Source organism: Euprymna scolopes, chromosome 5 (genome assembly GCF_053919585.1).
Source record: "Euprymna scolopes isolate OS-2025 chromosome 5, ASM5391958v1, whole genome shotgun sequence".
Taxonomy (NCBI): domain Eukaryota; kingdom Metazoa; phylum Mollusca; class Cephalopoda; order Sepiida; family Sepiolidae; genus Euprymna; species Euprymna scolopes.
In genome coordinates this window covers 154574348-154587913 of record NC_136486.1, presented here as the reverse complement: position 1 = coordinate 154587913, position 13566 = coordinate 154574348, and positions in this window count along the sequence as shown.

The window sequence follows — 13566 nt, the reverse complement described above, 5'->3', positions numbered from 1 at the left end:
TGAACGTGGGCACACAGTTTTCATATTGGTGAATTCGTTTATTGGGAAAACATAGCAAGCGAATTACAAACCGTAAATTGACAAAAAACATTTCAATAACAAATGTGAACAGTTGTATTTGTTGAAGGTGAGGGGGTAAGTGTTATTAGAAAACTGTTTAACTAAAATGGACAAAAAAAATAATACATAACTGAAAGAAAAAACAGATATTTTAAAACTATTTTTTTACTTACCACAATTCAGTTACTTAAAATTGAGCTGCTCTCCTTCGACGATAGGATGAGTACTTGTTAGTTTAACTATTATAAAAGAAAGCAAAAAAGAATGGCGTCGACAGTTTTGTTTTGTAAAAGAACGTAGGCAGACATATATTACAACTTGAAGAATCCGATTATTTTGTAAAAAATCTCAAGTTAATCAGAAATCGCAAATACACAACAATAAATGTCAATAATATATTTTAACAGTAATATTATATTTGGTTGAAGAGGGTACGTGTAGAAAAGCACGATTGGGTAAATATATTTATGCATAACTAAAAGAAAAACATGCATTTTAAAATATTGTTCTGCTTACTAGAATTTAGTTGCCAAGGTTTATGTATGTAATTCGTAAGCATCTCGGCTGTTCTCCTTGAGTTACTTCCGAATTGATTTGAAAAGGAAAAGTCTACATCTTTTGCTAAAATGACGCTGGCTGGTGCATTGATTAGTATGGTTATTTATAAGTATATTTAAAGTAATAGCGTCGGCAGTTGTTTATGTGTGTTTTTTTTTTTTTGAAAAATGGCATGTGAACACATTGATTCTAAACTGCAGAATGTGACCATCTTGACGAGAATAGCAACCGAATCATAAATCGCCGATTAATAACAATAAATTCCAATAATAAGTTTTTACAGTAATATAATTCTTCATATAATTCTACTTAGCGATTTTCTTTCTTTTACCATTTTTTATATTACAATATTTTAAGCTGTATTCTATTTTATATTCTCTTTTATTATGTACTTAAAAATGTATTATTTGCAATTATCTTAGAATTAGAATAATAGAAATTCATATACTAATATAATTAGTATCATATAATAAATTAGTAGATATAAATTTGAAATAATCGAAGTGGATATTTACTTATTACTTGAGGTCTAATTTTGTTGTAATAAAATATAGAATGTTAAATATGATACAAAGTAGAAACATTGTTTTAGAAATAACTGTACACAACATATTTGTTGTACTTGTTTATTTTCCAATTATATGTCTTTTGCAGATTTAGTCTAGCTGTATTTGGACGGGGAATTGAATAGAAAGCTAAATGGTTTCGCTTGAAGAATATTTTAACATAACAGTTTCGCTATGAAATTTATCAAAAAAAATAAAATCCTAGCTAAATCTAATAAAATAATATTTTTAAAAAAATTCACGTTGCTATTAAAAAATAAACGCTTATTCAATTACCACTGAGAAAAACTCTGCAAATTATGAAATTAAGATTAGAAATATTAAATCATTCATTTCATTATATTTTAATGAATATTTCCTTTTAAGTTTACGAACTACTGCAACATATTTACACACACAATACGTAATTAAATCATTTCAAAAACAAAGATTAAAAAGAATTAAAAAATGTTTTTTGATTATATACTGTAATGCTAGATCATTAGCCATTTTACTGAAAAGGATTTTGCCTAGAAACATTTTGACGTTCCACGAACAAGGTTACATTACTAATTGGATAACAAAAAAGTAAAAAAGCAGATTTTTTATCGCTTAAAGGAAATGTAAGAAAATGACACAAAATGGAGTCATTAAAATCAACAGTAAAATAAATTTAATAATAAGTGTGTAATAGATTTTGTGAAAGGTTACTTTTTATTCGCCGGGATAAGCTTTATGTAATTACCCAACAATGAGATGAGTCATATAAACATTGTTCTCTGAAATTCTTTGACTAAACTTGTAAGTATGCTCTCTTATATAGTCATACAAATTATGTCTTTAATTGCTCAGCGATTATTCGACACAATATTAATTAATCTGATATGTTTGTGTCCAGAACTTTTTGTCTCTTGAGTGTTCAGGCACGTTTAAAATTGTTTTACGCAAGACTAGTAGGACTCATTTTAGTTCTTAACTACTAAGCCCAATTTTAGCAGGATTATACGAGGCAATTATCGTTGATACCTGACCAAACGTGTCGGACGCGTTATCCTTTCCCACAACTTCAGTGGATATAAGCATATTATTCAGTGATTATTGCATTTCCCTCTTTTTGTAGTAGTTCTCGCGGGACAAGGGTTACACTTTATTATTGATCATCCACCGTCCCTCTATAAGCACTCTTTATTTAATTGCTATTTTTTTAATCTTTCTGAACTCATTTCTTCAAACGTTCAGGCAAAGCCTATTCGCTAAATTATGTTCCCTACTCGGTAAATTTGACTCTTTGCCCGTATTAAGTGGAAAACATTCGAACTATCTACAATTATTTTATCAAACAAATAATGCCGTTGAATATATCAATTACTACTCTACTTGGAATATAAAAGGTTATAAAAGATTTATAATCGGAGGAGAAATACTTATGACGTAAGGAACTAAACAGTTATATTTTCAAATACGTCACTGGTTTTTATTTCTTCAAACTAATCATTCGGGAAAGATAATGAATTTAAAAGTGTATGTACATATGTATAATCTGTTTTTCTCATCGCGCTTTCTCTCTCTCTCTCTCTCTCTCGCTGTATATATATATATATATATATATATATATATATATATATATATATATAACATTTTTTCTGACTTTATAATAAAACCGATATTAAACTTCGTGCATATTCTAAAACATGTCTCTTTACTTTAAACACGTAATCAATTCACTTCTATTTAAAAGTTAATCCTAGATGGTTGGATAGAATAAGCTACTCTGGAGAACAAATGATAATTATGCCTAGGTTTGTATCTCGCGGAAAACAGTGATGTTCATCCCTTCAATGATAATCTCGTAAGTATGCACACTAGTGTTCCTTGGTATAAATAATTATAAATATTTATTGAAAAAATATAGCTGTTAACTCCTCGATCTAACAGTATTGATAAGGAGTATTGGTGAATTTTGAATAACGCCGAAAATTAGTCGTACGTCATTCAAAATCCCTGTTTCTTTCAATAGACTCTCCAGTTACGACGAGGCTGCTTACCTGGATTTGTAATTTACTTATTAACACTTCCCTAAAATCGAATGTAGGTATAAATATTTATTGAACTTAACTGATAAGTCACCCTTAATCAAGATATAACCTTATTGTCTCAATTTCCTATGAAACAGTTTAACCGTTTTTATCTTATAATAAACTGTTCTACATTGATCTATTAAAATATAATCTACTTATATTAGATACGAGCATGTCCTCTATACCCTTATTTATGTTGGAACCAGATTTAAATACAATTTTAGTCGTTAAATCGCTAGAACAATTAGATATTCTAAACCGTGAGCTGTTGTTAACATCGGAACAATCTATATTGATCAAGCTAAGTATTACCTTGTTGATTTCTTTTCCCTTATTAAAACATAAGGAAGTGACTGTAGTTTATTGGTAAACGATACGGACTGACACCCTAGGCCTCCCAAGCTCGTATCCAGCTCGTCCTACACAACTAAGATTAACATACGATATTAGCAACTTTCAAGTTGACCTTCTTGTGATTCCCATTGTTTTTCTAGAAACAAGACTTGATGAATAACTGGGAAACCACTGCCAACAATAGACTTTCAGATTCATACAATGTAATGGTTATTTTGAGCGGTAGGTTGTTTACCCACACTCTTCGAGTGTTTATCCCGTAAATTTATCTGCACAGACCTTTCCCCGAGACCAACCAAAATGGTAAAATTTTAATATCTTACCTTTAATGACTGAAATTTTGCCGAATCTACTATACCTAATTTTACATTAATGAACTGGCTAAAATATTTAAATTAATCGTAATATTCTAACATATGCATGCGTCTTCTTTTTTCACTTTGATATTCTGGTCCTCTTTTTCATCTTCAGTTTTCACTTTGATAATACTATACATTTTTTGCTCTTAATGTTTACGGTTTAACTGTTAACACCTGCTATATATTCTTCCTTAAAATTTAAACAGTACTAAAATCAGATTTCTTGGTATTGCTTCTCTACTGCTCCTTTAATTTTCCTACAACTTACTACAGTGTACAACTCGAATGACCACAGTCATAGCATTTTTTGAAGTAACAATTAACCTTGCCATTCTAAGCTCCACTCTAATAAACAATGTCCTCTCCCAAAACATCCCTTATTTGGAATGATGTAAGGTAGATGGAACACTCTTCTATAACTGAATTATGGCTCGTTTTCTATTTACTGAGGATAAGGAATAGTATTGGAAATGCCATGAAACAAACAGCATATATATCTTCTTTTTCTTGGAGTGTTTTCATTATAAAACAGCAAATGAAAATTATGCATACGTAAATTACTTTTATTTTCCTTAGATTTATAATGTTGATATATATATATATATATATATATATATATATATATATATATATATATATATATATATATATACATATATATATATATAGAGAGAGAGAAAGAGAGAGAGAAATATATATATATATATAGAGAGAGAAAAAATATATATATAGAGAGAGATAAATATATATATAGCGAGAGATAAATATATATATATAGATATATATATAGAGATAGATAAATATATATATATAGAGAGAGAGAAATATATATATATATAGAGAGAGAGAGAGATAAATATATAGAGAGAGACAGATTAATATATATACAGAGAGAGAGAGAGAGGTAGATAAATATATATATATAGAGAGAGATAGAGAGATGGATGAATATATATATGGAGATATAGATAGATAGATAGATAGATAAATCTCTACTAAGGTATGAAAACGATTTGCCTTTGCGTGAGTTACATATAACGCCAACAAATATAAAGTATGTGTTTAGAACTCTTCTTGCATAAGTTTTTTATGGAAAAGACTCTAATACGTATCAGTAATCGATAAGCAATTATTCTATTTATATATATATACATATATATATATATATTGTATGTATATATATATATATATATATATATATATATATATATATATATATATATATATATATATATATATATATATATATATATAACAGACGCCCCATTTCTTAAACTTGGCAATTTATTTGTTCTTCTGATCAGTTTTCTTAATTTTTTTCTGAGACTTTCACGTGCATATCTAAGCTGACCTAATTATTAACGCTTACTTTCGCGCTTTTTGTCTGGGTCAGTTTGACCTTGTTTTTCAAATTTAAATTGTCACCGTTTTTCGGGGGTTTTTTAAGCCTTAATTTTGTTGATTCATCCAGCCTTAACAGACGTGTTCTAGATATTATCTCTAGTGCTTTTCTTTTAATGATTTGAAATTACTTCCATTTGCGCTTTTTTTCCAAGGAACTCTGCCTTTTGGATGATTTTGGACCATTTGGAATTTACCCATTGGATTGAAATTTTAAATTCGACCGTTTTGGATTTTACCATTTTTGGATTTTTACCCTACACTGGACTATCCATTCATGTGAAATCTTTTTATTATTTTTTTTCTTTTGCCTCCTGTTCCCCTTACCTCACCCTTTTTTTACCAAGTAAGATCTTTGACTTACTTGTAGTTTCATTAACTACTTTTATATGCATAATCCGATCCTGCATTTTGCTAATTCCTGCCCTCTGATGAGAAGGAGAGTATTTCTTCGAAACTCCGCGGAGTAAGAACTATCCAGTTATCTTGTGCTCCTTTTTTAAAAATTAAATATGTTTTTAACTCTTTTTCAAGATGTCTTTTAACATATTTTATTAATCATTTGTTCATATATATATATATATATATATATATATATATATATATATATATATATATATATATATATATATGGTATATTCCAATGTGGACATAAGTATATGCTTTTATACACATTAATATATTAAATACATTTAAGTAGTAATATAACCGCACCAGCAGAACGGCACGGCATGTCGTACAAAATAGCTACAGGTTCTTAATAATATATAAGCGCGTTCAAAAACTATGTTTCTATTTTAGAAGGCAATTACAACGTTGCACTTTACTTTTTTGCGCTTAACATTATCCAAGTACTTATGCCATAATAAATTCACAAAATCAGCTAAATTTCATCTCGTAAGAACGGGGCGCGTTCAAAAGTGTTGTTTGTATTTTGTAAACTACTGAAAGTATACAGAACTTTTAGATTTTGAACTTTTAATGAAACATTAATTTAACGATGATTTATAAAATTATCAATGTGATCTAGTTGTCTACAGTATATAAGATATTAGATCACTGCTAAGAGGCATATTATCTTTCCCGACGTCGACAATTCAAGAACACAAACAATTAATTAAATGCAACTATTGCAATGTCATCAATTTCGCTGACAATAAAAGTATAATTTGGAAATAGAACATTCGTTAATCGTCATGAATACCAACGCAATATCAAATCTCCCAGCCACTGTGTATATATATATATATATATATATATATATATATATATATATATATATATATATGCATAAGTATGTATATATGTATATATATATGTATATGTATATATGTATGTGTAGATGTATATGTATGTATAAATATGCATATGTATGTATATATATATATATATGTATATGTAGGTGTATATATATGTATATATATGTATATATGTGTGTGTATATGTATGTATATACAGTGATGATCATATTTATTGGCACGGTAAAATAAAAGTTAAATTTTGTCTAATAAATTCTAAAAAAGGGATTAAATTAAAGAAAATAACAAAGTATATTATGTATTTTTAACTGGCCTTTCCGATGCAGCAATCGGATTTTAGAAAAAACAAATAACAAAGGAACAACAAACATAATTGCAAAAACCCCTTGTTCAAAATTATTGGCACGATTTATTTACTAATCAATTGTATAGCCTTTGGCCTTGATTACCTTCTTCAATCGCTTTTCATAGTTTACAACCAAGTTGTTGCACTCTTCAGTAGTAATTTTAGCCCACTCTTCCTGACAATAATCCTCCAATTGAATAAGACTCTTAGGCTTCCTTTGCATTACCCTCAATTTTAATGTTCTCCATAAATTTTCAATTGGATTAAGGTCTGGGCTTTGTGATGGCCACTCCAAAACATTAATATGATTGTCCTCAAGCCATTTCTTAGTCAGTTTAGCCGAATGCTTTGGGTGATTATCTTGCATGAACCACCAACGACGACCAAGTGAGAGCTCTTTAGCAGAGTCTTTCAGGTTTTCATCCAATATTTTAACATAATCTTCCTTTTTTATGCCACCTGTGGCCTTAACAAGTCGCCCTGGTCCAGAGGCAGCAAAGAATCCCCAATCCATCAAACTGCCTCCACCGTGCTTCACTGTGGGTATGGTGTTCTTAGGCAGGAAAGCTTCGCCAGATTTTCTGTAAATATAAGACACTTTATTATGGCCAACTAACTCTATTTTCGTTTCGTCAGTCCATAGAACACGTTTCCAGAATGCAACATCTTTATCAATATGACGTTTTGCAAAGGCTAGCCTTGCTTTCAGGTGCATAGGCTTCAATTAGGGAGTCTTTCTCGGACGACATGCTTTTCAACCAGCTCTCTTCAAAACTCTACCAAATGTATGTCGAGATACATTCACTCCAGAGGTGCTCTGTTCATCAACAATCTCCCCAACAGAGATCCTTGGGTTTTGTTTTACTTGTCGAACAATTTTCCGTTCATCTCTTGGGGAAAGAATCCTTTTTCTCCCTCTACCCTCTAAACTCACAACGTGGCCTTGCGATTTGAACTTGTTTATTATGGCTCTAACAGTGGATTTGGGAAGGTTTAGCTTCTTTGAAATCTTATCATAGCCCTCCCCATTGGTATGGCATGCTACAACAAGCTTCCTGACGTCTTCGCTGTGTTCCTTAGTTTTAACCATGGCGATTGAAAATTATAATTTAGTCACTTATAATAGTTTAAATAAATCGCTATCTAAAAATTACCTGAAAAAAAATATTCACTGAATTAGCGTTAAACAAGCATAATATTGCTATAAAAAAGTTCAGAAAGCACGTAAACCGGAAATTGATTGATATTATACTGATACTAAAAGAAAAACAAAGTCGTGCCAATAATTTTGAACAAGGGTTTTTTGCAATTGATTTTTTTCCATGAAAAGTCTGCTCTCTATTTCCAAGATATGATGGCAAGATTGTGAGCCAAAGGATAAATTACTGGGAAGATATAAAATCACTGGCATTGAGTCATTTTTTGATCAAGATACATATTTGACGGTCGGGACATCTTAAAAGAATGGATTATAAGCAACTTTTGGAGGTGAAATTACACATTTTTATCCAATTTTATATATTTATTTAATATTTCTTTCATTTTTTTCTTTAATATTTGTTCAAAAGAAGTACCTCATATATATATATATATATATATATATATATATATATATATATATATATCCATTGCACATTATCAGATTTTAGTGCGCCAAGAATATTTAGACCAATGTAAACGATGATGTGTTCCATCCTGTTGAGTATTTAGCAACCGTTTCTAATTAGTAAAACGTCATATTATTCTTCGGAGCAAAGCCTGCATTAGTCAGATGTATTTCCTTAGAATTTATTAGCGCTTCTTTGTAGAGACTATTTAAATTTGTATTAGATATTATTAATAGCGCATATATTGTTGCTAATTATGTTGTATTTTATTTACTGCTGGTATTTGAAAATATGCTATATTGTTATTACATGTTCCTGTAATTCGACAGCATTTTACCTCGGATGTTTGTTTTATTCTAGTATTTGAATTACTTCACACTTGCATACCATATTCGATGTAAGAAATTTAGCTTTCAACGGATATCCGTCAATATTTCTACAGTGCAAAGTAATACCCCGCCAATGTTTTCACTTGTTAAAGACCCTCTTTAATTAAACCAGTTTTATATGTTAGCACTCTTCGGACTTATATTTTTCAGCAAATAATGAGTTGACAAGTTAGATAACTTAACAATATTCCAGTTTATAATTTTCCCAGATTAGACTATTTTAAAATATCTTGCCACTAATGCTTAATCCTTTCCTCGGCAAATGATGTTTTATTTGCGAGCTATACGGCGGATTAAACCAAATGCAATTTATACGTCTAGTTTCCATGTATTTTTATATTCGTTTGTGAGATCTCTTTGTTGTCTTCAAAATTATTTTTACTAGCATTATTTTTCTATTATTTAAACGATTCGATTTACTCATTGACATATTGTATGATATAATATGTGCTAGTTTCGTTTTTATTACGTTCCACTGTATGAATTTATTCATTCAATTTTAAATATACTTCTTTTCACTTGTATATATTCATCTTGCTTATATTTCATTATAATATACTTTCTTGATATAAAGTATATGATCATTGTGAGACCCCAAATATTCTTTTCGATATCCTGAGTTTAATGGTATGCCCTACTCTGATGGGATAGCTTTATTTGTAGTCAAGATAACAGAGCACCACTTTATATCAGTTACATTTCCAGCTTACTCATTAAAAATAAAGCGACTTACCAAGTCCATTAACGTCCATCCATAGTTGTATCAAATTTAAAATCTCAGTTTTTTCAAATTAAATATTTTTTGTCGTAATAGCTGGTCACACACTTTTGAAGACATTTAGTTTAAAGTAACATTTAAATGAGGAATTAGAAAATTTGAAGTGTCGGATATAATGGTGAAATCATTTTCATTATTTTTTTGTAAATCCTATATTTCTCTAATAAATAGACTAATCATGGTAGTGTCCGGTCCATGAATATTTTTTCTTCCATTTTACTGTTATGGAACAAGCACATTTCCCTTCTGCTTACCATAACACCAAAATGAAGCAAAACTATTCATGAACCGGACCCTACACTAATGAGGCTATTTATTAACGAAATATCGGATTACAAGAACAAAATGAGTTATAATTATGTCTGACACTTCAAAGTTTTCAAATTTCTCATTTAAATTGGACTTAAAAATAAGTGTCTTAAAAACGTATGTGACCAATTTTTACTTTAAATCCTGCTCGAAACTGGAGCATAACGCACGTAAACTCACGGGAACAACAAGTACATTTCTCCTCTCTCCGCCATCAAAAAATGAAGGTAAAAAAGAAAAAAATATTCATGGACCGGACTCTACCCTGCTTAGGCTATTTATTAGCGAAATATGTGGCTTACAAGTAAAAAGTACCTACAACTGATTTTATCATTATATCCGACACTTCAAAGTTTTAAAATTTCTCATTTAAATTTTACGTAAAAATAAGTGGCTTCAAAATGTGTGACCAGCTTAAATTATTGTCGTATAAAATAAATGTGATTCTGGCTAATTTTACTATATCGATAACAGATTTTCATGTATTTGTTTTAGTTTTAGCAAGTTCCAGACAAATGAATGGGGCATATGAATCAATAATAAATGAAATTATTCTTACAATGGAATGTAAAAACACATGTGAACCCTGAATGATAAAGATAATAGAATCATAGTTACTTTAGACTTTTAGCAATACTCTATATTATATATATATATATATATATATATATTATACATAATACCTACACACACACACACACACATATATATATATATGTGCGTTTTTGTATATACACACATAACATATATATATATATATATATATATATATAGCAATATGTTCCTCATCTCTATCTGTTGTTACCATCTCAATAGCCAGATGCTTCCTTATTAGCTCTCCAGCTATTTATCTATAAACGCTCGCACATACACATACACACACACACGCACGCGCGCATACAAACATATATATACATATAAATATATATATATATATATATATATATTTACATATACACATATAGGGGGTGAGTGATGATGTCAATGTGTGACAGAGAGAGGGTGGGGAATACTATAAACTGATTATATTCTTTATCCAGTGTCGCAATAGTTCGTCCTTTGCAGCGTTTTATGTACCAGAAGACAACAATACTGTTGTGGAATCGTGCTAGGTTTCACAAATTAGTGAAAAAAAAGGTAGTGTAAAGTGCATAAAATATAATATGTACATATCATAAAGAATAAAGTGGTATGAGATAAATGAGTTCAGAGCATGCGGTCTAACATGGTATGGATATCCCCATTTAGTCTCTGAAACCAGTGATATTCATTCATCTAGGGTAACAATCAGTATTCGGTTCTGGGGTTTCAGAGAGAGGGATTCACACGCTCGACAACATCACGTTTCTGCTCTCTTCTTTTCCAATCCACGGCACCTTACCTCTCGCCATCTGTGTCACACTGCACAATCTGAACGTCAGCAATACGAAATACTTTTCAATAGAAGAGGTTCACGACTCTTTTCTTTTAGCCTCCTCCAGGGAATTTGTCCCAGCTTTTTTATCCTCTTATCTAGAAAAAAAAGGAAGAGAGACGAAAAAATAGCTTCTCCTATCATGTCCTGCTTTCCCAAGATGCCCTTCGTGTATGTAAAGGCGCTATCCATCATTTCCTGCGTTTAAGCCCCTCTACCCCAGCGACTGGTACATTTTGCATGGGGGAGTTTCACCCACAACTCCTCACCCATTTAGTAGTATCTGCTTCAGCCTCAATTTCTACCTTTTTGGTGCACGGATGCCACCAATTATATGCGAAGATGGCTCTATGAGGCACAATTGTCTCATCTTGTCTAGTTTTCGGTGAGATGTTGTACCAAAATACCGCCTCCATGGGTGAAATGTTGCTTTTTTCCACATCAGCTTGATGGTGCGATTATTCCCCTCCACTATCCCATTGCCACTCGGCCGGTACGCTGACCTAAAAAATTGTCTTACACGCCTCTTTAAAATCTTCTGATCGGAAAGCGGGGCCATTGTCCATTAACATTTTCTCAACCGGCCCTCTCTCCAAAAATATATTTTCGATGACCCCTCTGATCGCCCATACAGCTTCTACCCTGATCTCTCTGCATATGGCAAAATTCCCGGCCCACAGTCGACCATCGACAGATACAGCTTATGGCGATAATGGGTTACATCAATGGCCAACCGCTTCCAGTCCTCCGCAATATGTAACTCTCCTGCTTCGTGTCTAGACGGTCTGGGGTCAATCGATTGACACTCCTGACAGTGCACTAATACCTCCCTGACCTCCTTCTCGGTGGTTTCCGGGTAAACCTCTTTTACCAGGAATAACGTCCGTTATAGACCAAATTGGTGCATTTAATGAAACTTTTTAACTTCCTCCTCTGCACAGCATACGGAAACCTCCTTTCCCTCTTGCAGCCAGGCCTTCTTTACCTGTGCCATCGAATCCGACTTATTTATTTCTGATGGGGCCAGCACTACAGATACCCTCAACTGGAATTCCGCTATTAAATCTTCGAGTGCTTCGAGCCTGCGTTTGATCAGCATTTCTGCAGCACCTCTGGTCCGAATTCTCTTATCGCCAGTCACTGCCGGCCTGATCCATGAAACTGCTGTTTCAATTGTTTTCAATCCCCACTTCTAGGCCAGATTGATTTCTTTCATAGCAGCCTCCAATTCCGCTACGTTGATATAGGAATAGTGGGTTTTCTTTCTTAGTCACGCTGCATCTTCCACAGTTAGACATCCCATCTCTAATACGACGGCCAGTACCAGACTGCTGGCGTCGCACCAAACGGTGTAGCCTGTGTCAACAATAGCCATGGCTATCTTCCCATTGACTACTACCGGTAACTGAGGCAACGTTTCGTTGTGCGCCATTTCCATCTAGAAGGGGGAAACACTAGTGCAATGGTTCCCCTTCACTCGTTTCCCTGGTCCCGTGAAGCAACGTAATAGCGGCGAATGTGTCCCACTTGTCGACATCGGTAGCAGCTGACCCCCGGTCTCGGCTCTTTGCAGTCCTTGAGCAGGTTAGGACCCTGCCACCGGAAGCACTTGATGGCAGGCCTCTCCTCTCTCGCCATTCAAGTGGGGCGCCGTGCACTTATTTCAACTCACAGCTGCAGTCACGATTGGGCCCTTGACATTCTGTATTAGGAGTCTGGCGTGGACCAATACATCGTGCACTTCCATCGTATTGACCTGTGATTCTCTGCATGTTCGCGGAGATTTCTTCTAGGAAGCCGTTGACTACGTATAGCTTTACAGTCATCTCCAGATTCCTCCGCACGTAACCAGCCCATCGTGCCAGTTTCTTGATCTCCGCAGCAAAGACGTCAACAGACTCGCCAGTCCACCTCAAACTTGCAAGTTTGCCGAGTGCTTCAAATGAACTCTCAGCGCAAACCAATTTCAGTCTTTGCTCCATTGAGGCAATGTCTCCGTCATCTTAATCGCGCATCTGCTGGTAAATATTGAGGGCTACCCCTTCTAAGTATAGGCACAGCAGGGTGACCACGTCTTCGATGTTTTTGCAACCTTGCCACCATCTTTAT